Raw genomic sequence first — 25,261 nt, 5'->3', positions numbered from 1 at the left:
CCCCGGCCCGGCAGGTGTCGTAATACCAGTTTCGACCATGGGAGGCGGTATGCGGGCGGGCAACGTTACCACCAGCCAAACTGCAGTACACGAGTAAGTCGCGCTCGCGCCAGCTTGTGTGTACTTGAACCTGACGTCAGTCGTGTGGAAAATACAGCCCACTACTACATTTCAGTTCAGGGAAGAGTTAAAAAAAATGATTGGTCGATATTATGCATGAGGAATACATTTTGGTAAGTTGTAGCATACTGTATCTTTCAACAGTGTTCGTGTTCTTTTACCATTAGCTAGTAGAGATGATCGGTTCACGTGCGCTAGGGATCTGTCGTGTAAAGCGCCAATACTGTATTTATTGTTTGAATTGCGTAATAAAATGAACAGAATCTGAGAGCTGACATCGGTCTCCGTGTCCTTTTCTGTGCATGACAAAATTGATGTGGCGTGAGAGTGTGTGAAAAGTGTTGTGAGAGTTGGCAGCTCTGAAAGACGCTAGCTTGGTCCACATCAGGTAATGCTGTCTGTCAAATTAATTCAAACTAATGATAAAAATGTAATATGAACAAATCGAATATCATAAAACTAGAAATAATAGCCTGGGCTTTAATTTTCCCATATCGTCGAAATGCACCGACTTGTCTATGAGACGGCCCTTATAATTTAGTATTGAGATGTTGTTCATTAAGTCTCTAATCTCTGAAAATCTCCAAATGCTCCACGTGAAACTGCGGTCTTCCAACCTTTTACTATCGCGTCAATTGATTTGATTAATATGCACGAGGGAGACAGAGCAACACAGCACTCGCCCATATTGTTTGAAGACATGAGAGAGCGCGTGGCCGTGGAGGTATTTCTGGAGGTATACTGCCCCCATCTGGTATGGAACATGTTGTATGATTTGATTTTAAATCCCATTTGGCACCTTTAACAGAAATGAATAATGAGAGCAAACTGAGGCTGGCAAGTTAGGCCAACATTAGCCTAAACCATGTATGTAAGCCATAAAACCAATCTGTAGCCGATCTCTATGGTCAAAATGTGCTGTGCATGACAAAGCAAAAAGCTCCTGTCCTGATGCAAAACAGTTTTGGTACAATGACAAATACAGGATATTAAATAACTATTTGTAAACATAAAACCAACACTAAAATGCAAAAGAAGGCTAAACGTAATAGACAACCTTAGCACGTGCACGTTACGAAAAGTCACATTTTATACTTGCCCAACGTATTTTATTAACACATGATAAACATCTTAAATGACTATCATGTCAAAGAGTATGATCGTACCTTGTCATCGGAAAATGTCCATCCAAGCTCTGTCTTTGACGATGAAACGGAAGACTCTGGTCACAACTCGTGGCATACTTCCATCCCAATTACGAGAAAGGTCAAAGTTTATATCAATTGCGCCAAAAAAAAAAGTCAGAATTGTGAGTTTAAATCTCGCAATTGCGACTTTATATCACGCAATTCGGACTTTTTATCTCGCAATTGCGACTTTATATCTCGCAATTCGGACTTTTTATCTCGCAATTGCGACTTTATATCACGCAATTCTGACTTTATATCTCGCAATTCTGACTTTATAACTCGCAATTGCGACTTTATATCTCGCAATTGCGACTTTATATCACGCAATTCGGACTTTTTATCTCGCAATTGCGACTTTATATCTCACAATTCTGACTTTATATCTCGCAATTCTGACTTTATATCACGCAATTCTGACTTTATATCTCGCAATTCTGACTTTATAACTCGCAATTGCGACTTTATATCACGCAATTCGGACTTTTTATCTCGCAATTGTGAGAAAAAAAATCAGAATTGTGAGATAAAAAGTCGCAATTATTTATTTTATTTTTTTATTCAGTGGCGGAAACAAGATTCCATACGGATTAACCACTCATGTCATCAAAATGAAATTAAGTGAAACCCAGATCAACATTAACAAGCATCCTCATACCCATGAAAACCACATTAACTCTTTCCCCGCCAGCGTTTTAAAAAAAAGTTGCCAGCCACCGCCAGGGTTTTTGACAATTTTTGCTAAATTTGAATGCCCCGCTGAATATTTTCTTCCATGAATATATGAAGATGATATATATAAAAATAAAGATCTGAGCCTCTGCTTTTAGGCAAAAAAAACGTTTTTATTTTATCTTCATCTGTTCTTTTTTTATTGCCTCTTGAACAGAGGTAGGTTTTGTCAAAAACACAACATTTTGGACAAAAAACTGAGAAAAAGGTGTTTTTATCAAACAAGTGCATTTAAAAGCAGAATACATTCAGATGTTGTTTCCTTCATATATAAAACTTTCCAAAATAAATTAAAAACATAAAATAAATGAAAAATATATCAAATTTCCCAGGATGTAAGGGAAATGTAACTTTTGCAATAAAACTTCTGCCTCTGCCTCTCTGTGTTCTACCTATGAATAATGAATAATTGGAATTACAATAAACAGGTCTAGACACACACACACACACACACACAAATACATATTACAATGTGGTAAATGTGCACAAAGAGAGAAATAATTTGACAATTACACCTTCATATTTAGACAGCCACACATAAATGCCTGCACACACACATACATAATATAGTGTCATAATATTAAACGATCTATCTGCGGCACGTCCATGGCTAGCATGAACATGTGCATCTCTCTCACTGACTACTTCGTCCCGATCAGATTCAGAATTATCAAATAAAGAGTGATCGGACTCCGAGTCCATTAACCTCCAGTACTTCAGCCATATACCTCTGCATTGTCTGTCTGATACATTCTCACTACTCAACTGTTTGAGACGATTGCAATCTGTTTCTCTAAACAAAGAGTTGCGCAATCATTCAGGACATGCGCGCAGGTCTTCCTTACCGTATACCACCTAAAACACGGATACCCGGAAAATTCCGTGTTTGGCGCAGATGCGTTTTTTCATTAAACACGGAAAATTCCGTGTTTGGCGGGGAAAGAGTTAACCGATACTTAACGGAAACGGAAGACTCTGGTCACAACTCGTGGCATACTTCCATCCCAATTACGAGAAAGGTCAAAGTTTATATCAATTGCGCCAAAAAAAAAAAGTCAGAATTGTGAGTTTAAATCTCGCAATTGCGACTTTATATCACGCAATTCTGACTTTTTATCTCGCAATTGCGACTTTATATCTCGCAATTCGGACTTTTTATCTCGCAATTGCGACTTTATATCACGCAATTCTGACTTTATATCTCGCAATTCTGACTTTATAACTCGCAATTGCGACTTTATATCTCGCAATTGCGACTTTATATCACGCAATTCAGACTTTTTATCTCGCAATTGCGACTTTATATCTCACAATTCTGACTTTATATCTCGCAATTCTGACTTTATATCACGCAATTCTGACTTTATATCTCGCAATTCTGACTTTATAACTCGCAATTGCGACTTTATATCACGCAATTCGGACTTTTTATCTCGCAATTGTGAGAAAAAAAATCAGAATTGTGAGATAAAAAGTCGCAATTATTTATTTTTTTTTTTATTCAGTGGCGGAAACAAGATTCCATACGGATTAACCACTCATGTCATCAAAATGAAATTAAGTGAAACCCAGATCAACATTAACAAGCATCCTCATACCCATGAAAACCACATTAACCGATACTTAAAGTCCCCGTGAACCGGAAGTTGCAAACGATTTTTCTCCCGTGCTGTGACGTATTTCCAAGTGAAACGGAATATTGAACAGAGGGCAGGGTTTTACTCTAGCGCTCCTCCTCTCCATCTCTCGCTCATAGCAAACTAACGGTTTGAGGGGAGTGGTTAAGCGTTTCCCCACCCAAGCTGTGAAACCTACGTCATCGACAACCGTTCCAGACCGGAAGTAACTTTTCAGATTTTGATTAAAGATTACCAAGGTAAAACATTTTTTTAATATATATTTACTTGCACGGATTAATTGTTCACCACAAGACTAGTAATATGCGCTAACAAAGTAAATAGGTTCAATTTTGATTTCACTGGGACTTTAAAGTGTTATACCGTTCATAGAAATATGACACAATCGCACGTTTAAAGCAATAAAGTTTATTATTAGTTTATCTATTCAACAAACAACAGGGTCACCAACAGTATTACCACCATATTTCGTTCTGATTTCATAATAACTTCAATTTAATATGCTCTAAAACCTTGTTTGAATTGTCCAGTAACGGAGACACATACCTCTCTCCAGAGTGCTTCCCGCAAACTGAAGAGTGCAACTCGCGAGGAATATACCATTAATTAAAGAAAGGGGATTCATACCAAATCGGTAACACTACAGGACACAACACATCTTTCCAATCAACCTCATGCAGTACAGGGCAGTAGTGCAATTATAATGTTTGATAACCACAAAGACTAAATGCTGGTTGCCGTATGTTAAATTAAATACTGGTGGTGTTGATTTAACATTCCAACTTCCCCCACCTTAATGAAATGTGGATCATTCCTTGCTTGATCTCTCTCTGCATCTGATTGAGAAGCAACTAACCTATTTAACAAAGTTAACAAAGGCCCTCGAAGGCAAACCGAAGAAACGGTCTGTGTCGAGGGAGAATGGAGACATGGAAGTACGCGTCCTTCAGGTCGATCGCTGCAAACCAATCCTGATACCGAACACATTCGAAAATGCGTTTGGCCGTGAGCATTTTGAAAGGTAGTCGATGGAGAGAACGGTTCAAAATGCGCAGGTCCAGGATCGGTCGTAACCCACCGGTCTTTCTTGGGGACAATGAAGTAGGGGCTGTAAAGCCCGGACCTCACCTCGGCTGGAGGGACCGTCTCGATTGCACCCTTCGCCAGCAGGGTCGCAATCTCCGCTCTCAAGACTGGGGCATTGCCACCAACCATCGTGGAGCTAACTCCCCTGAAGCGGGGAAGAGGCCGTGCGAACTGAATCGCATAGCCGAATCTGATCGTTCTGATGACCCAGCAGGATACCCGGGAAGCGCTAGCCAGGCTTCCAGGAAGTGAGCCAACGGGGTCATGCGAACCACAGACGTCCCCCCGGAGGGGCAGCGAGGCGGGTCGACCGGCATGCGTGCAGGAGTTACCCCGTCCGGATGCACCGTCGAAACCCGCTCCCCGACAGAAGAGACCAGGGAAGGCAGAGCGTCCACGGGGGTCTGTTTTGCCGGGGGTCTGGCGACAGAGGGGGAAGGGATTGGCGTAGCCCGGGGACGACACACGCACCCTTCCGCGCCCTCCGAGACAGAGAGGAATGAACGGGGCGACGCACTGGACGTCGTGCGCGCTCATTCCAGTCTGTGTGCTCAATGACAGTGTCAGCTTTTCCTCAACCAGCTCAGGGAGCTAGCTAGAACAAAAGATTCTCCACCGGCCCTCCACCGGGGAAGGAGGGGCCCTGCCACCGCCTCCTGAGAAAAACCATGACACTATCACTGAGCGGCCCGCCTCAGGAACATCGCTTCGCCTGGCGTTTAGCGGGGCACACGGCCTGAGGGGGGGGGGGACGCTTACCTGTGGCCTCCTCCGCGACGCGAACCGGCTGAAGGCTGCTGCTGGGGCCGCGTGGGAGGGAAGGGAGCCGCAGGGGGGCGTCCTCGGCGGCGAGCTGGCGGAGGCGTCCGAGCCGACGGCTGGTTGGAGGCAGCAGCTGGCCGTCGGGGCAGAGAAACCGCCTTCGTCTGCTCCTAGGCGGTCGAGAAGTGCTGGGCAAAGTCCTGGACAGCACCGCCGAACATTATAATGCTCCTGGACCACAGCGGTGGGCATCACCTGACCAAGGGAGCGAGCGACCGCCTCCGTGACCCGTTTAAGGGCAAGGTAGGCGGCAGGCTCGCAGCTCGCTTGGTCCGTCCCCTCCTCGTGCACATTCCTGAGCAGCTAGCTTTGTAGGTGCTCATCATATGCAGGGCGGAGGCTGCCTGTCCCGCCGCTCTACAGAATCGTGCCGCCATAGACGACGAGAACCCATAGGCTTTGGAGGGGCATCTGAGAGCAACCGCCGGTTGACCGGGGGAGCCCCAGCGTACCCACAGACAGCCGCATCGCCGAGGGGAGGAAGGGCGGGGAACTGAAGCACGCTTTTTTTTTTTTTTTTTTAAATTTATTTCTTTCTTTCTTTTTTTTTTTTTTTTAGTGCGTGTCAGTTCCGCATGCAACTCGGGGAAAAAAGGAAATTGGGGTTGGCCGTGGCCGTGGCCGTAAGGCGGCAGCGTTACCCAAAAACCAATTATCCAGCCGCGAGAGATCGGGATAGGGCGGAGTTCCACCCCCACCCGATGCTCACGGAGGCCCGAGATAGCACGGCCATCATCGCGGGATCAGACACGCCGACGCTCCCGAGGGAGGCAACGCGGCCGCATCCTCACTTCCCGAGGAGTCAAGCCCGCCTTGTGATGCTGCGATCGTCATCGCATCATTCTCTGGAGCGCCGAGCGAAACAGACGGTACCTCAGAGAGGCAGACGTCTGAAGCGATACAGCGCTCACTGGCTCTAACACTGAGCGGTGGGTGTGACCCGAGGAACTAACGTCGGGGTTTTTTGTCACACATTCACCGTCATATCACCCTATCCGCGAGTCGAACAGCTTCTATTTTAAGAAGCAGAACGAGTAACGGACCCGAGTAACGGACTCTCACTACCAGATCATTGAGTCTCGATCACAGTGTAGAGATGCCCATGTTCCCATTCAGAAGGAACATGAAACATCCGCGAACGCTGCTCTGCATGCTGAAGCCCAGGCACACACAGAGCAGCGATCGCGACCATCAGAGAATGACATGAGACGAACGCACCCAGAAGAACACGGGCGAGTCGTCTTTAAAAAGACGTGCCGCGTGCAGCTCTTTCACTTAAAGAGAGGAGGAAATTCACTCTTTCAGCGCTGAGGCGACCAGGGAGAAGCGCAAAGTCTGGCAGACCACTACTCAGATCGCAGGCAATGCAGAGTCTCGCTGGGTACCGCCGTCACACCAACACTGAAGAGGACGCTCGTCTCGAAGAGTCTTGAACAGTGAGAATGGCTTTCAGGAGTGAAGAGTTCTCTTGGCTCCGAAGCGAAAACATACTGCGGTTGCGTTCACTTCCTCCTTTTATACTCACGGAGTAGGGCGGAGTACGCTATGCAAATTTCCGCAGCCCCAAGGCATTGCATGCCATTGGCTCGTTTTTAAATACTCGAAGAGGATTGGCTTTCTATGCGAAACCCCCAATCTCCGTCACTTCTGACGTAACTCGAAGTGACTACGAAAGGGAACTTTGATTATAATTATTTTGAGAAATTAAAGGAGCATTTTACCCTTTGCAATATTAATCTTTATTGAAAGTGGATCATATATGTAGTCGAAATCTAAAAGAATTTTTTTAATTTGGTGCCCTCTTGGCCGAGACAGAAAATAACCAAGGGGCGCCTATATATGAAAAAACTACATGTCCCACAATCCACAGCTCCGCAAGCCACACCCACTAATCCGGAACAGCGCAAACAGAGAATTCACTCTTCCATCTACAAGGCTAACATTAGCTGTCAGCGGAGTTTGACATTCATTTCACACAAAATGTCTAGTTGGCTGTGGCGAGCAGGACGATCGAGGGTGAGGGATGTAAGAGGACGGCGCTCTGCGCGAGGCCGGTGGCGTGAGTTATAACAGAGACTGATAACGAAAGACACCTGTGAGGCGCGCGCCAGTCTTGCGTCTCTCACGGAGAAACGAAAGCATAAAACGGTGAGCGACGACGGCAGATCGAGAGAGAAACAGGCCTGATTTTATGTTGTTTTCTTTCTGTTGTGTGTAACGTTACAACAGTCGTCAATGAGGGGCTGCTGGCTTATACTTTCGTTTTGTATTTGTTCATTTTACTATTAAAATGTTTAAATGTTCGCCGGTTCCTGCCTCCTTCTTCCCACAACAAACCCCGTTAACGTTACATTGGCAAACTCATTAGTGAATTACTCCTCGTTTGTATTTATTTCTATATGGTGAATTACTGCATGATATAATGGATGTTTAGTCAGGCGAAACTATCACAACACAAACGTCCGTGTGCTCGTCTGATTCAGAGCTTTCGTCCAGGAGAAATTGCCATCGTTGAAATTCTCTGCAGCAGACGGACTCTGTGTCCGTAGGCGGTAGCACGCAGCGAGAGTACAGGCAACAGCAATCCGCCTCAGCTCGACCTAGTCCGGGCGTCTCGACCGAAAGGCAGCCGTCTCCTGCTCCTCCATCAGCCTCAGCTGCTCTAAACTATACTGCGACTCGTAAAGATAGCCACGAATATCGGATTCGAGCAGCAGAACTTCAAAATCCTCTTTTTCCATATCATGTTTCTTCCATCATTGTCATACTTCCTATCTCCACAGCGGTTATTAGCTTAGCTTCCAAACAAGATGGCGGATATTGATTTCAGTTTCTGCAAGTGAAGTCCCACCCACTGATCTGTAATAGGCCTGTAGGGTGAGTGGGTGAGTGGGTCCAACACCCTGGCATAATAATGAGCTAATATATGTAGTTCTAAAGAATTTAATGAAATATGACTTCCTGCTTATCGTGACGCAAAATGAGGATTTCTACGTCATAATAAGCAGGAAGTAAAACACTTAAATCCTTATTTCTCCCATCTCAGGGGAAAATAAGGGAATAAACCATGACCCTTCAAAAATATGACTGGGTTTCTAAAGATACAAAGCTTAATGCAAATGGGTGAAGTGACCTTTTAACTTACTGTTTTTCAAAGGTTATGCATGATTTAAAAAATTAATCAAAGCAACTGAAAAAATAAATGGTTTTATTAGGCATTAGGAATAAAAAACATTGAAAACAACTATAGAATTATAGAATAGATTAAACTCAGGTGAACATCACATGACTCTTGTGAACGGCCCAATGGAGGACGAAGAGCTTTAAAGATAAACCAGCTTACTGTACTCTAGTAACGGTATCTTGCTGTGAAACATCACTGTTCTGACCAGACACTGTGAAGCTCTCAACAAATCTGAACCAGCGCTTACTAACATCTGCTCAATTTTACGCCGACTCCATTATATAAAGGTAATAATGATAATAATAATTCATTACATTTATATAGCGCTTTTCTCTGCCCTCAAAGCACTTCACAGAGAGAGGGGGAATCTCCTCAACCACCACCAGTGTGCAGCTCCACCGGATGATGCGACGGCAGGCATATTGCGCCAGAACGCTCACCACACACCAGCTTACTGGTGGAGAGGAGACAGTGATGAAGCCAATTGGTATAGATGGGGATGATTAGGATGCCATGATGGACAGAGGCCACTGGGCAAATTTGGCCAGGATGCCGGGGTTACACCCCTACTCTTTATCAAAGGACATCCTGGGATTTTTAATGACCACAGAGAGTCAGGACCTCGGTTTAACGTCTCATCCGAAGCACGGTTTTCGCCGAACGGATTCGCCGAACGAAAACCTCAGCTTACATTTACTTGATGTCGACGTCAGATTAAAAATGTGTTCTGTCTACGATGTCCTGCCTACTCCATCAAACCTCCATATTTGGGGTATAGCAGAGAACCCCAGCTGCACGCTGTGTGGAAAGACAGCCAATCTTGAGCACGTCCTTTCCGCATGCCGGTCAAGTTTGGCAGACGGGAAATTCCGGTGGCGTCATGATAAGATCCTGTCTCGGTTGGCGGATGGTGTGGAACAGGCAAGGAAGAATCGTAAACCTCCTCCTGATGGGCTCCACTTTATCCATTTCGTCCGGACAGGAGAGAGCACTGCAGCAGTACGGAGGAGTAGAGGGGTCCTGGCCTCAGCAAATGACTGGGAGATGCGGGCAGACCTGAAAAAGCAGCTCAAATTCCCGGAGGAAATAGCACTCACTAGCCTCAGACCAGATATTGTACTGTGGTCTAGAGGTACCAAGCAGGTGGTACTCATAGAGTTAACTGTACCCTGGGAAGATAGGATGGAGGAGGCGCATGAGCGCAAGCTCAAAAAATATCAAGGCCTTATCCTCGAGAGCCAGCAAAAAGGATGGAAGGCCTGGAATCTACCAGTAGAGGTCGGCTGCAGAGGTTTTGCGGGACAGTCACTCTGGAGAGCACTCGGAGTGCTGGGGATTGAAGGGATGGCCAGGAAACGGCTAATAGGCAGTGTCACTGAACAGGTGGAAGCAGCATCAAATTGGATCTGGATACAGCGGGAGGTGCGGTGGCAGAGCAAACCTGTTGAAGGACTAAAAACACCATAGAGTTGGGTGGTGGTCAGCTGGGTAGATCCAGGACGCTGGATCTGCTGTCGAGCCCTCCCGAGGTGTTATGGGCTTAAATCGACGAAACACCAAGGAAGGGGGGTGCCCATCTGATGACCGGCTGTAACCACCTAACTCTTGCAGTGTTGAGACATGTAGCCCTGAGCTGGCCCTGGGAGAAGGTTCGTGCTTGGAAGGAGAGGAGAGAGCGATACCACTGGCTCACAGATGGGGCAGGGCAGAGTACCTGTAAAGGTGGGCCAGTTGCGATGATCACATCGTTTTTGCATATATGTCATTGCTAGTGTTAGACTGACTGAGATAAATGGTAAATGGCGCTTTCACATACCCAATGGCCACCAAAGCGCTTTACATTTTTTGCCTCACATTCACTCATTCATACACTCATTCACACACTCATTCATACACTCATTCATACACTCATACACACACTCATTTATACACCGATGGCGGTGTCAGCCATACGAGGCGTCATCCAGCTCGTCAGGAGCAGCTGGGGTTAGGTGTCTCACACACACACACACACACACAGCTTGAGTTAGGTGTCTTGCTCACGGACACCGTGACACTTGGTCAGGTGGAACCGGGAAATTGAGCCACCAACCTTCCAGTTTGTAGTTTACCTACATGTCCCGTAATATAAGATAATGAGTCTAATTCAAAGATCAATGGGCTTTATGCACAGCTGCACTACTTCCTGAACTTCAGCCAGCTCCTTGTTTCCTGTCTGTCATTATTGGGCAAAATTGATTAATTCAGGTGTGTCTGATTATTGTTGCCATGACTACTGAGGGCAAGCACACCTGAATTAATCAATGTGTCCAATAATGGCAGACAGGAAACAAGGAGCTGGCTGAAATTCAGGAAGTAGTGCAGCTGTGCATAAAGCCCATTATGAGTCTAATTCAGAAGTGTCACTATAAGCACATCTTTTATATAAATGATATACCTGAGATCAGGCCGTTTGTCTCCACTCTTAAACCCTATTGGCTTATCCATAGAGCGATCACTCTTCACAGACACACAGCTGGACTCTGGGTTTGAGCTCTTCTCCTGGACTGAACTGGAACAGAGAACAGATTCAGTTTAATCCTCTACATTACTGTGTTCATTCGTTATGAGATTAACCATATGAGATGCGAGCTGGAAAAACCCACCACATGGTGAAATTTGACATATTACAGGATTTGAGACCCTATTAAGACCCTATTATTTTATTGTTTTTCTGTAACAGAAGTTGTGGTTATCTGAAGTCGGCTGATTGCTGTGATTTTCAGAAACGGAATTGAGAAAAAACGGTTTAATTTACTGTCAAGTCCTACTAGTGAGACGACTGGTGCTCTTTATTTATTGACTTTTTTTCATATCACATATTTTAGTTATCATCATAGATTAGGTATCATTCGAAAGCTTATGAACTCAAAATTCATCCAGTGAAACCCGTTTTGAAATTTAATGATTGAGAGGCGAGATATTTTAAACGAGCAGCTTCAAACTCTGTTCTCTTGTGCTCCGCATCACGCCACACGATAACGCTGGATAAAAATAAATAAAACTTGCGTGCCGTTGTAGTTCACCCAGGACTGGACTTTATTCTGTGGTGTGGTTTATTTTTATAGGTGAACTGTCTTTGTAGTCTTAAGAGAAGGAGAGATCAACGGGAGATATTGTTTTTTGCCGTGCGTGTTCTTAAAGAGAAACACAGTCTTGTCAGCTGGCCAGTATAAATAGCTATTTTTCTGCACTAATAGTGAATTTTCCAAAGATATATTCAGAGATGATAAACAAGATGTTGTAGGATAATCATTTAATAAAAACCCAATTTTGAAAAAAAAAAAAAAAACTGACATTCAATCTATATTTAGACCTTACTAAAAAAACGTACCAGCGCGACATCCGACGGGTTTTCCCAGACCGCAAAACATATTAATATAAACTAGGGCTGTGCAAAAATTAATTGCGATTAATCGCATCCAAAATAAAAGTCTGTGTTTACATAATATATTTGTGTGTGCTGTATATAATTATTTTGTATGTATAAATACACACACATGCATGTATATATTTAAGAAAATGTGTTATTCATATATAAAATATTTATATTTATATAATATAGATTATGTATTTATAAATATATACAGAATTTAAGCGCACTGTCACAGTCTTCGTCTTCACCTGTTTGTCCCGTCATCTGCACTACACCTCCCCGGATCCTTTTGTTTCCACTCCCGGACTCACTCCCTCATCAGCCACCTGTTCCTCGTCATCATCATCTGTTTCACCTGTTTTCACCCCATTATGTTTGATTCTTCTGTGTATTTAGTTGATTCTCATTCAGTCTGTCTTTGTCGATCGATGTTTAAATGTTACCCAGTATTTGCTCCTGTTTCCCTGTCTTCCTGCCAGTATTTTGTAAATAAACGTCATCTTCGTGTTAAAATGGACTTCTTCCACTCCTTCTACCTGCACTCCTGCACTCCCACCACCACACCCCGTGACAGATCGATCGACCACACCAATAACAGCATGGGACTTCTCCTAACCCCGGCTCTCACCACCTTCAACCTGTTTCAGGACGGACGCTCTTCCGAGGAGTATGTCGTCAGGTTCCTGGAGCTCTCTGCTGGGGTAAGTTGGTCAGATGACGTCCTAAAGTCAGTCTTTTGGCTGGGTTTGGACGATCCTCTGTACCAGCAAGCCCCAGCAGCAGCGTTTCCAGGGACCTTCACCGGATACCTGAACCATGTGTTGTGGTTGAGTGGGTCAGCCTTCACCGTTGGTGTGGCTGAAGATGACAACACCCCTCAACCACACACACACCCCATCATCACCGCATCAGCCCTCATCGCCCATCAGTCAGAACCACACACACCCATCATCACCTCACCAGCCATCATCGTCCTCCCGTCTGAGCCCTCTTCACCGCTGGTTCCGTCCAGCTCCCCAGAGACTGAATGCTCTTCGCTGCTGGTTCCGTCCAGTTCTTCAGAGACTGAATGCTCTTCACCGCTGGTTCCGTCCAGCTCTCCAGAGACTGAATGCTCTTTACCGCTGGGTCCGTCCAGCTCTCCAGAGTCTGAATGCTCTTCACTGCTGGTTCCGTCCAGCTCTCCAGAGGCTGAATGCCCTTCACTGCTGGTCCCGTCCAGCTCTCCAGAGTCTGAATGCCCTTCACTGCTGGTTCCGTCCAGTTCTTCAGAGTCTGAATGCTCTTCACTGCTGGTTCCGTCCAGCTCTCCAGAGACTGAATGCTCTTCACCACTGGTTCCGTCCAGCTCTCCAGAGACTGAATGCTCTTCACTGCTGGTTCCGTCCAGCTCTCCAGAGACTGAATGCTCTTCACCGCTGGTTCCGTCCAGCTCTCCAGAGACTGAATGCTCTTCACTGCTGGTTCCGTCCAGCTCTCCAGAGACTGAATGCTCTTCACCGCTGGTTCCGCCCAGCTCCCCAGAGACTGAATGCTCTTCGCTGCTGGTTCCGTCCAGCTATCCAGAAACTGAATGCTCTTCACTGCTGGTTCCGTCCAGCCCTCCAGAGACTGAACGCTCCTCCCTGCTGGTTCCTTCCAGCCTTCCCGAGCACGAACTCTCCGCCCCGCTGGTTCCGTCCAGCTCTCCCGAGCGTGCACTCTCAGCCCCGCTGGTTCCGTCCAGCTTTCCCGAGCACGAACTCTCCGCCCCGCTGGTTCCGTCCAGCTCTCCCGAGTGTGAACTCTCAGCCCCGCTGGTTCCGTCCAGCCTTCCCGAGCACGTACTCTCCGCCCCGCTGGTTACGTCCAGCCATCCCGAACCTGAGCTCCCCTCACCACTGGTTCCAACCAGCCCCGTCCAGACCGTCCAGCCAGAGACCGTCCAGACCGTCCAGCCAGAGACCGTCCAGACCGTCCAGCCAGAGACCGTCCAGACCGTCCAGCCAGAGACCGTCCAGACCGTCCAGCCAGCGACCGTCCAGACCGTCCAGCCAGCGACCGTCCAGACCGTCCAGCCAGAGACCGTCCAGACCGTCCAGCCAGAGACCGTCCAGACCGTCCAGCGAGAGACCGTCCAGACCGTCCAGCCAGAGACCGTCCAGACCGTCCAGCCAGAGACCGTCCAGACCGTCCAGCCAGAGACCGTCCAGCCAGAGACCGTCCAGACCGTCCAGCCAGAGACCGTCCAGACCGTCCAGCGAGAGACCGTCCAGACCGTCCAGCCAGCGACCGTCCAGACCGTCCAGCCAGAGACCGTCCAGACCGTCCAGCCAGAGACCGTCCAGACCGTCCAGCCAGAGACCGTCCAGACCGTCCAGCGAGAGACCGTCCAGACCGTCCAGCCAGAGACCGTCCAGACCGTCCAGCCAGAGACCGTCCAGACCGTCCAGCCAGAGACCGTCCAGCCAGAGACCGTCCAGACCGTCCAGCCAGAGACCGTCCAGACCGTCCAGCGAGAGACCGTCCAGACCGTCCAGCGAGAGACCGTCCAGACCGTCCAGCCAGAGACCGTCCAGACCGTCCAGCCAGAGACCGTCCAGACCTTCCAGCCAGAGACCGTACAGACCGTCCAGCCCGAGACCATCCAGCCCGAGACCGTCCAGCCCGAGACCGTCCAGTCCCCATCTGCCCTTCACCCGGGGACTCAACCCAAATATTTTGGGGGGGGGGGCCCAGTGTCCCAGCCACGGCCGCCCGAAGGGCTTTCTCCGCCGTGGCCGCCCAAAGGGACCTTACCGCCGTGGCCGCCCGAAGGGACCTCACCGCCGTGGCCGCCTGAAGAGACCTCACCGCCATGGTCGCCCGAGAGGTCCTCACAGTCTGCTCCGCCCTGGCCACGCCCTCATCCTACTCCGCCCTGGCCACGCCCTCACCCTGCTACGCCCTGGCCACGCCCTCACCCTGCTCCGCCCTGGCCACGCCCTCACCCTGCTCCGCCCTGGCCCCGCCCTCATCCTACTCCACCCTGGCCACGCCCTCATCCTGCTCCGCCCTGGCCACGCCCTCACCCTGCTCCGCCCTGGCCACGCCCTCACCCTGCTCCGCCCTGGCCACGCCCTCACCCTGCTCCGCCCTGGCCACGCCCTCACCCTGCTCCGCCCTGGGGGACTTCCTGCTCCTGACCACATCCTCCACAGCCACCAGGGCGCCCACCCCCCCTCCCCGCTGATGTTACGGCGTGAGGTCACGCCTACCGGGAGGGGGGAGTGATGTCACAGTCTTCGTCTTCACCTGTTTGTCCCGTCATCTGCACTACACCTCCCCGGATCCTTTTGTTTCCACTCCCGGACTCACTCCCTCATCAGCCACCTGTTCCTCGTCATCATCATCTGTTTCACCTGTTTTCACCCCATTATGTTTGATTCTTCTGTGTATTTAGTTGATTCTCATTCAGTCTGTCTTTGTCGATCGATGTTTAAATGTTACCCAGTATTTGCTCCTGTTTCCCTGTCTTCCTGCCAGTATTTTGTAAATAAACGTCATCTTCGTGTTAAAATGGACTTCTTCCACTCCTTCTACCTGCACTCCTGCACTCCCACCACCACACCCCGTGACACGCACATAATTCTTAAATATATACATGCATGCATAGGTATTTATATATACAAAATAATTATATACAGCACACACAAAATATTATGTAAACACAGACTTTTATTTTGGATGTGATTAATCGCAATTAACTTTTGCACAGCCCTAATATAAACACATTCATCTTTCATCTTAAAGCACTTTGAAGAAACTTTATGATCGTTTTATTTAATAATTCATGTTAGTTTCAAAACAAAAACACAAGAAAAATTAGGCACAAAACAAAACTGATATTTTTCTGTGATGTGAGACAATATTTAACAGTGTTAGTTGAAAGTACCTGCGTCCTGGAGAGAAATCTCCATCTCTGGATGCTTGTGAATTACCCATGATGAAGATCAGGAGAATCTGATGAGTTTGATCTCCTCCACTGACTCTGATGAAGAAACATTCACACACAATATTAAATGATTAAATTAAACGACCTTCATAATTTATCTGGACATATCTGGAGTGTGTGAGGAAAGGGATCGTGTAATAACTTCGTTAACTCACGCCCATTTGGCCCATTTACACACACGCGCGCGCGCGCGCGCACACACACACACACACACACACACACACAAGTCGGCCATTTGATTTTAATGGAAAATAACGGACACCGGAAACGCTGAACATGTTCGGGAGAAAGAAAACAAACCCCGACCCGCATCGACAGACTCTCATGTTTAAAAACCGTGTGTCTGTGAGCCAGGGACGTGCACAGGGGGGTTGCTCAGGTTGCCCGGGCAACTGCCCATATGCCCTTCTCGACTCAGGTTGCCCTTCTGAGGAAAAAAAAAATCGTACAATGGATGTAGAATTTCACGTAGGCCTAGACAAAAAATAATATAAAAATCGCAAAGCCTCATTCACTTCCAAAAAAAAAAAATTGAAAGTCAAACTATTTCCACGAGATCATAGACTGCACGCGACCGGTGTGTATGGTAAGGCACCGCAAATCACTCAGGCCGCGCCTCCATCTCGTGTCGCGCGCTAATTAATGTGTACGAAGTCCATGACAAAATGAAGCGAAACTATCCTTCTCGTCACGAAAAGAGGAAGAAGAAAAACATGAGAGTGAATTGCGGGAACAGCAGTCAGGTAAACTTGTGTTCTCTCCTCTCTAGTGTCAGCAAAGTTTGATGGTTTGTCTGGGCAGGCAGTGCATCTCTTGCATCACTTTTTGCCTGACAAAAGTGAGAGTAAAATACCATTATTTATTACGTTTTGTTTTTGATAAACGACAAAGTGCAACAACAGTGTTTGTTTACTGCAGCTCGGAAAACATAACCGCGTCACGTGTGTTGCGTTCATATGCGCGTGCACGAAATGAAACTCGCATTTTTCAAGCAGAAATGTGGAGACCAGAGAAATACTGTACAATACTTGAATGATGGCACTCCCAATCAAAGTACACATTATAAAGACACTAATTATCTAGTCTCAGTGTAGTTAAAAACTCTAAACAACTGCACTAATTATGCAAGATATAAACCAATGTATTGGCAATTTGACATTGATTGACTATTGATTTATAGGCTATATTGAATTTAAAATGATGATTAGATGGACATTCTGGTCAATATGAATGCAAATCCCCAGTAAATAACCATAAATCAAGATTTGCTTTAACATGCATAACATTTTTTTAAATAAAAATCATAGGCTATTGATTCCGAAAATACCCAGGCTGTAGAGTGAACCAAAGCTAATCCCAAAAGCCAAAGCTCAGGGTTGTACTTTATTATTTTCTTCTTGTTTATGTTTACGTTAATATTCACTTGTTATCTTAACATTCTATAAAAATGCTTTATTCTGTAAATATTGTTTGTTTGAACCTCATTCTGTTCTATATTGTTGTACTTATTCTTTGACTGTTTTGTTTAAAGGAGGGAGGATTGTATTGGGCGGTATTGAGTGGCAATGGCAAATGGTTTACATGGCATCACAGATCAGGTAGAGGGCCCCTTAGCAGAATTTTGCTTAGGGCCCCAGGGGGAGGTCAGGATTGGCAAAAAAAATAATTGTATTTTTTCCCGAAATCTAAGCGTTTTTTATTTTTTCGAGTTTTTTCCATTCAATCCAGATTATTTCTTTTCAAATAAATAAATAAATAAATAAATAAATAATAATAATTTAAAAAACAATAAACAACAATATGAAGAACTCTTTTGCTCATTTGTCTCATCTCTGACATTTTGCAATCTTTATAAATAATTATAAGACCATAAGATGAGGCATTGCGTCTGGACATAAACACGGCCAGATAAGGCAATTTGGAAGGGGACAAATTCAACTGAATATATTCCTTCATATAGCCCGTGAGGGGGGAGGAGGGGGGGTGCCCTTTTTTCAGGTCAGAGCAACTGCCCCTCAAAATTCCTGTGCACGTCCCTGCTGTGAGCTGTGATTTGGCCTATGAATGTTTACACATATAAACTTCTGAAGAATCACAAACAATACGAAACACAAAAGAAACCTTGGAGTGAAAGAAAACCTTTAAAGATTTTATATCAAACAAACAATCACGAACACTCACCTTGATCAAACTTTTACAAGATACAGGATCTCAAATCCTCCAGCTTTAACATCATAAAACTACAAGTAAATTAATTCTTAAGCGTTGATAAACACTTGATGCTCTGTTTTTCATGTCGTATTGTATTTTTCCAGCTCAATTGGCGACAGGAAAACTAACTTTCACTTTCTGTTTGTGACGAGAGAGAGACGCGTTCACGAGAGCACCACGCGGCGCATGCGTGAGAGCAGATGAACGCGCGTTGGAGACAGGTTGGAGATTAATATTTTATAAATAAAGTGGTACAGTTTTGCGCAAAGCATTCACGTCTTTTACAGATTGTTTTTTTATGTGTTACTTTTTTATCCTATTTCGTTTTTCTCTCTCTTCTCTTTACTTAATTTATTATTACTGTTCATCCTTTTTTCTTCATTATTTCTGTTTTGTTTATTCTTTTGGTTCTCTTTTTTATTTGTTCATCCTTGCCTTCATTTGTTCAGTTTTGTCTTTCATTTTTCTTTCTGCAAACTCACAGTTCCTGATAATAAATCATAAAGAGGACTTTGTTAGATCACATCTGTATGATATGAAATAAGTTTGTCATCATCCAATCATGTTAATAATTACATTTAGTCATTTAGCAGATGATTTTATATTAACCTTTAAGACAATCTACAAATGTGGAACAATGCAATGTGACATAAACCTGAAAGAATCAGATCAATCATAACCATACTGTAAAAATACTGTATTGTAAACTTTATAACCGTTTAATGGTTGGTTTAATTCGTTGTTCCTGATAACTTTACTTCACTTTGGACTACTTTTAATTTAATAAGTGAAATGGCCAAAAGTTCGTGATTGGGAAATATGAATGAATAAATGGTGATGTTGTAAAGTGATCTCTTCTGTCGGCTCTCGATACGGTTCACTCGTACTGCGTCACTAGAAGCAAAACTCCTGTTTCCTCTGATCACTGAAGCCTTATAGAGTCACACAGAGAGAAACATGTTCCTTTACACAATAGTCAGTCCAGTCTCCTTCACTTATACAGCGCTTTAACAATATAGAGCCGCTTTACAGTGACAATAGGAAATTACAGTAGCAGATTGTGCTGGTTTTACAGCAGCTCTAGAATAAAGTTATTGTCCAGCTAAAGTTAGTTTTGATTGATTCACTTCCATTGCAGAGACCATTAGTTATGAGTTGAGAGGGCAAGATGGCGGATCGGGTGCATTGCATGGTTTGAGCTCTCTAGGCCTGTCCCATATTTCGCTATCCAAATTGCCATATTGTGCTCCTTTTGAATCTACAAATAAAACGGAACCTCCGGAAAAGTTTGTACACCATGACATCGAAGAAAAAGAATCTGGCTTTATCACGCAGCAACGAGACATCTGTCGACCACGAGTATGCTGGAAGGATGGAGGTGGACCGAGAAACCTAAAAGAAAAGACCCGTTCTCACCACTAAAGATCACACCAGCTGCAGAAAAGCAGGATACTGGGACAGAAGGGAATGAAGCTATTAATACGGTCCTGGAAGCCATAAAGCAGCTAACTGATAAGGTGGATACACTAGACACCAGCTGTAACATAACTCCATCATGTTGACCAGCATTGCTAAGGCTGTCGAGTTCAACGCAGCAGAAATGAAAGATTGTAAAATGAAGTTACAATCGACTGTTCGTGATGTGTCGGCTGTAAAGAAAGACTGCGTGTCTTGGAGCTAGAACGATACAAACGCCGGAGGAATTCGTGGATTAAAAGAAAAAGGTGAAGACATACGTCAGGCGATCGCTGATTTACTCGTTAAAATCTCTCCATCATGGTCCTCGAGTATCAATCAGATTGTGGACTCAGTTCATCGAATAGGGAGATGTGAAGAAAACGTCATAATTTAGTTCACTCAGAGATTCCATCGAGATGCGTTGTGGAGAACGACCAAGGATCACGCGATCTGCAAAGAACTTCGTATCAGCTTCATCGAAGACCTCTGCAAAGCCGACAGGGAGACCCGCTGCACTGTGGCCTAAAATAAGAGAAGCAAGACATGCTGGAAAGCGTGCATACTTCAGAGGGGGTGCTGGATACATTAACGGACACTTAGCAGCACACAAGGTAACGTTCAGGATCAAGACTGAGGCCTGTTTTGTTCAAGGTTTGGAAAGGCCGAGTGACTTTAAGATCTTTTTGGATGGTTTCAGTAATCCAATCTGAAGGGACACTGCCTATTTGAGCTTTTTTCTCTTTCTCACTTTTCATTAAAGTTTAGTCTGTTGGACATTTATATTTACTGACGGTTGTTAATTTTCTATTTTTTTTTATTTGTTATGGATGGTTTCTTTTTCGTGTATTTCACTTAATGTTAGGGGTTTAAGAGAGAACACTAAGAGAAAATCAATATTTTTGTTTTGTAAGGGTGAAAAAGCACACTTCACTTTATTGCAAGAAACTCACTCAACACCTGAGGATGAAAAGTTTTGGGTAAACCAATGGGGTGACAAAATCATCTTTGATCATCAGCAGGTGTCGCCATCTTGTTCTGTAACTCACCTGGTAAAATAGTGACATCTAGATTTAGTAATAATGGTCACTGGCTAATTTGTGTTATGAGATGATCTCTATTTTATTCTGGTCAATGTTTATGGGTTCAATAATTTAATTCAAAATAGACAGTTGATTTCGGATGTTTCTAATGTCATAGCTACCCTTAAACTCACTCATCCCACTGCGATTATAGTTACGGGTGGTGACTTTAACATGGTTAGTGATGAATGGCTTGATAGATGTCCATCCAGATGTAATCACAGTTGTTACAACCCTGCTTTAATGGATATTTGTCGCACTCACAATCTTTTGGATCCCTGCTGGAGCTTTAAATATCCTAACGTGAAGCAATATTCATGGTTTAAACCAAACAACGTAGCAAAGTCGAGAATAGATTTCTGGTTACTCTCTGTCTCCATTATAAACTCCATCAGTGACTGTGGTATGTCAGCAGCTCCTCTCACAGATCACGCTGTTATTAAGCTGCGTTTTAATCCTCCTGGTGTTAGCCGACAGAATAAAGGGTACTGGAAATTCAATTCTAGTTTATTAAAAAGCCATTCATTTTATAAAGATATCAAAGCCACGATTGCTAATGTGATGTCTGATAATTCAATAGCATCTTATATCTCCAAATGGGAATTCCTTAAAGGGTTAGTTCACCCGAAAATGAAAATTAAGTCATTAATTACTCACCCCCATGCTGTACCAACCCCGTAAGACCTTCGTTCGTCTTCGGAACACAAATGAAGATATTTTTGATTAAATTTGAGAGCTGTATAACTACCACATTGGCTCCTAAAGGACTGCCTCTTGACGGCCCAGAAAGTCAATGAAAAAAATGTTTAAATATCCCAAGTGACTACCGTGGCTCAACTATATGTTTATCAAGCGACGCGAATACTTTTTGTGCGAAAAAACAAACAAAAATAACGAGTTTATTCGACTATTTCTTTTCTTCCTTGTAGGCCAGAACGAGACTTCCTTAGATTTCCACGACGCATGCGCGAGATTTGCGATCTGCTCACACCAGCTTACACTACTTCAGATCGCAATTCTCGCGCATGCGTCGTCTTCATTTGTGTCTTGAAGACGAACGAAGGTCTTACGGGGTTGGTACAGCATGGGGGTGAGTAATTAATGACTTAATTTTCATTTTTGGGTGAACTAACCCTTTAAATTTAAAATGAGAGAATATTCTATTCATTTTGGAAAAAACTACTAATAGAAGTAACAGATTATCTGAAATGAATATTATAAAAGATATAAATATTTATTATAATAAAACTTCACCTACTGATAATGATAAACAGAAATGACAAAATCTTCTAAACAAGCATGATGATATCTATCTTCGTAAAGCGGAAGGGGCCTTTATCAGGTCCAGAGCTGAATGGATTGAAGATGGGGAAAGAAGTACGTCATACTTCTGTCGTTTAGAAAAAAGAAGGCAAGAGAAACTTTCAATGAAAGCTTTATCACTTCAGGATCAGGTAATCACAGACCAAGCTTATGTTTGTGGACGTCGCATATGTAATGAGCAAAATGTTTGTCTTAAATTATTTTATCATTTAGGCTATTAAAACCTTTTATTAAATTATTTGCATTGATTAAAATCCTTTGATAAATAATTGAAAACCTCTGGCAAACATGTAGTTTTAAAATGAAATATATTGTTGGATGTATAAACTAAGGGAAAAATATGAAAAATTGATTGTATCATTCTCTGTGTATTGTATACTGCCTCCCAATTTGTTAAAATAAACAAATACATTATGTAATTTTAAAAAGTCCAATGTCTTGATCGAACTGTGGTGAATTCATGTGAATTACACTCCTGTTAATTATGGTCAGGGGATCTCTGGATAATCCGTAATTAGTTTGTAATTATGAAACGAAAATACCGTTTTTTTTGTTTTTTGTTTCAAATAGAAAAAATAACCGTTTTTGGTGTCAGAATCAAGAAACGAAAAACCAATTAAAAACTGCCCGTTTTTCGGGGATCATTTTATCGCTATTCCTTTTTGAACAAAGAATGAAGTGAGTCTTTGAACTTCTGTCAATACATAGTTCCCACATGACGTCACAACATACGGGCATTTGCCGACCCGGCGCCATTGCTTAGGGCAAAACATAAGAAGAAGCAATACGAGTTGAACGAAGTGAAATGAGTTTCGTGCTATAAAGTGAAAATGGTCATCTCCTGCTGAGTCAATGGATGATAAAATCGTGCCGGAGGTTCAGTTAAATCGGGATTTTACACTATACCCGTCATTAGACTCCATATGGATGTGAGAAGACTAAGCTTTTGTCCGAACAACGATGGAGATTATGGCTGGCGAGCATAAACAGGAAAGAAACTCACTCAAAACACGCAAGAATTTGTTTGACAAAAGCACAATGTTGTGTTTTATTGCGAGTGTAAATAAATATAAGTTAACACATTGCAGTTTGAATAATGTCCTGTATGAACAAAATGACGAGGTATTAAAAACATACAAAACAACATTGTTTCCACTGTTTGATCTCACATTCCAGCATTGCAATCTCAGATTATGTCCCTAAAGATCCCGCGTATAATGTAGTTCCTCATTTATTACATTAATTAAATTGCACGCGAGTTATTTATTTTAATATTCATGCACCGAACCATGACGCCCGCAAGTACATGCATATTACAGAAATCACCGGTGACTGGGGAACATAGGAATTAAGTTGTGCAGGCTATGGCTTTTTAATAGACAGATTAGCATCATGCTACTTCGCTATGATGACTTAAGTTACTTTTCCATTGATTGCACTTGAGCAAACGTCACCAAACCAACCCCACGTCAATATGATCGTACACCTCCAGTGATTTCCAGGCTTGGAATTGCTCACATGTGTAAAAACTCCTCACCAATACCAGATAATTGTACACATGAAAATACTGTATCTGAGGCAAAGTTGCATAATCGGTGCTCAGTGCTTCTTTTGTTGCATAAGGATACACACCTGTCTTGTTTTAATAGTCTCTTTATAATCTATTACACTTTGTCTTTTCATGATTTGCATAACAATATAAACAGACATAAATATTTGTTTGTAAAACGACATTCTCTGATAAAACGTTGTAATGGTAAACACAGCGGTTTTGCCCTCAAAGATGGTGTCTCCGGGGAGGTCACGTGACAATTTTTTTGCCTGTGGGAACTATTCGTTTTTCGTTTATAAACCAAAAACGGAAGTCACGTGGTCCGTTCCTTTTTTGGAAGCGAATGTAACCGGAAACACTTTCAAAATAAAAGTAACTATAGTTAGCGAAGTGATGGTAGACTAAAACTGAACTAATATAACTTTTTTTTTAGTACAACTAAAGTAGCACTGGGTGTGAAAAATACTTTAGTTAATTAAAATAAAAATTAAAACTAATAAAATAATAGCTCTGGTTGTTAGGGAGAATTAAACATTTGTAAGACCATTGGTGAATAGGGCCTACAGCTATGTAGCCTATGCTATGAGCAGGGCTCTGCATTGCAACTCTTTCACTAGCAAATATGGCCTAACATGTTTTACAAGCATAGTGGGTGAGTGAAGACTAAAACCTACTGTAAATGTTAAAAGGTTATATTATACTTTTATACATTTATATAGTTCCTCCTCCAGATTGTGGTTATTGAGCCTCTGCAGTGGACAGATGTAGATTTAGCCAGAGCCAGGATGTCATTGTGCAAATACAGCCTCCTCCTGAGAGCAACACATTCCCCTTGTAGTGTTTTACATCTGCTTTACTGAAGTTAAAGATAATAAATAATGCTCTCCAATATTTTTTACATAAAGTGTGGTGTTGGTTGTGTGTGCAAGTGAAAGAGTTTGCAATGCAGAGCCATGCTTCACTGTACCGTTGTACATTATGATGTACATTTGTAATTACACTTTTTCTCGATTGTTTACACAGATTTCCTGCAAGCGTGCCTCATACTCTCAGAACTCTACACACATCTAAAAACACACACATAATTGGCAAAACCCCTCAATTCTAGTGCAAAATGAAACTACATTCAAAACAATGTCATATATTCTCAAAATGTTATTTTGTTTTCAAATGACACACACAAACCATCATATGAATAGACATTTATAAGAACCAGTTGAACACTGATGTGCTCAATGTAAAACACTATGATCAATGGAAAACGTCTCCGGTTACTTTCGTAACCTCGGTTCCCTGAAAGGCAGGGAACGAGACATTTACGTCGATGACGTAGTATGGGAACTCCTCCCCTTCTTCACTTCTGCTGAAATCTTATGGGCTAACGCCAGCTGACGACAGCTGGCCAATTGACGCAAAATATGCAAATATTGCCTAGCCTGGCAGTATAAATTGCATATTGTTCGTCGATTGCATCAGAATCCG

At 43.8% G+C, this 25,261-nt stretch overlaps 1 protein-coding gene and 1 long non-coding RNA gene across 3 annotated transcripts in view; one reads left to right on the top strand and one right to left on the bottom strand.

The window, feature by feature from the left end:
• The window catches only part of LOC120475522 (ribonuclease inhibitor-like), a 457,326-nt gene that overhangs the window by 297,660 nt on the left and 134,405 nt on the right, over nt 1-25,261 (top strand). The gene's annotated exons all lie outside the window — the stretch shown is intronic.
• Nucleotides 9,081-19,040, bottom strand: LOC148997248 (uncharacterized). The gene is made up of 4 exons (XR_016146057.1): nt 18,338-19,040; nt 16,097-16,192; nt 11,206-11,319; nt 9,081-10,482 (listed from the first exon to the last, which is right to left on the bottom strand). It is a non-coding gene; the product is annotated as an uncharacterized LOC148997248 (long non-coding RNA).

This window comes from Pimephales promelas, chromosome 2 (assembly GCF_988280905.1).
Source record: "Pimephales promelas chromosome 2, fPimPro1.hap1.1, whole genome shotgun sequence".
Taxonomy (NCBI): domain Eukaryota; kingdom Metazoa; phylum Chordata; class Actinopteri; order Cypriniformes; family Leuciscidae; genus Pimephales; species Pimephales promelas.
The sequence above is the reverse complement of the archived record's forward strand: the minus strand, read 5'-3'. Positions and strand labels throughout refer to the sequence as shown.